Source organism: Arachis ipaensis, chromosome B6, assembly GCF_059453495.1.
Source record: "Arachis ipaensis isolate K30076 ecotype BB chromosome B6, ASM5945349v1, whole genome shotgun sequence".
NCBI lineage: Eukaryota > Viridiplantae > Streptophyta > Magnoliopsida > Fabales > Fabaceae > Arachis > Arachis ipaensis.
The window spans coordinates 117,887,429-117,888,019 of record NC_142441.1 but is presented as its reverse complement, the minus strand read 5'-3'; the positions used below and the strand labels follow the sequence as shown (position 1 = coordinate 117,888,019).

Below are 591 nucleotides of genomic sequence, written 5' to 3'. Positions count from 1 at the left end.
TGATGCAGCAGAACTGCAAGTTTCATGGACTTCCATCTGAAGATCCCTTTCAGTTCTTAACTGAATTCTTGCAGATATGTGATACTGTTAAGATTAATGGAGTAGATCCTGAAGTCTACAGGCTCATGCTTTTCCCTTTTGCTGTAAGAGACAGAGCTAGAGTATGGTTGGACTCTCAACCTAAGGATAGCCTGAACTCTTGGGATAAGCTGGTCAAGGCTTTCTTAGCCAAGTTCTTTCCTCCTCAAAAGCTAAGTAAGCTTAGAGTGGATGTTCAAACCTTCAGACAGAAAGAAGGTAAATCCCTCTATAAAGCTTGGGAGAGATACAAAGGACTGACCAAAAAGTGTCCTTCTGACATGCTTTCAGAATGGATCATCCTAGATATATTCTATGATGGTCTGTCTGAGTTATCTAAGATGTCATTGGATACTTTTGCAGGTGGATCCATTCACCTAAAGAAAACGCCTGCAGAAGCTCAAGAACTCATTGATATGGTTGCTAATAACCAGTTCATGTACACTTCTGAGAGGAATCCTGTAAGTAATGGGACACCTTAGAAGAAGGGAGTTCTTGAGATTAATACTCTGA

At 40.6% G+C, this 591-nt stretch overlaps 1 non-coding gene across 1 annotated transcript; it reads right to left on the bottom strand.

Moving 5' to 3' along the window:
• Positions 1–257: 257 nt before the first annotated feature.
• LOC148562448 (small nucleolar RNA R71) lies at positions 258–365 on the bottom strand. The gene has a single exon (XR_015888110.1). It is a non-coding gene; the product is annotated as a small nucleolar RNA R71 (small nucleolar RNA).
• Between the last annotated feature and the right edge of the window lie 226 nt (positions 366–591).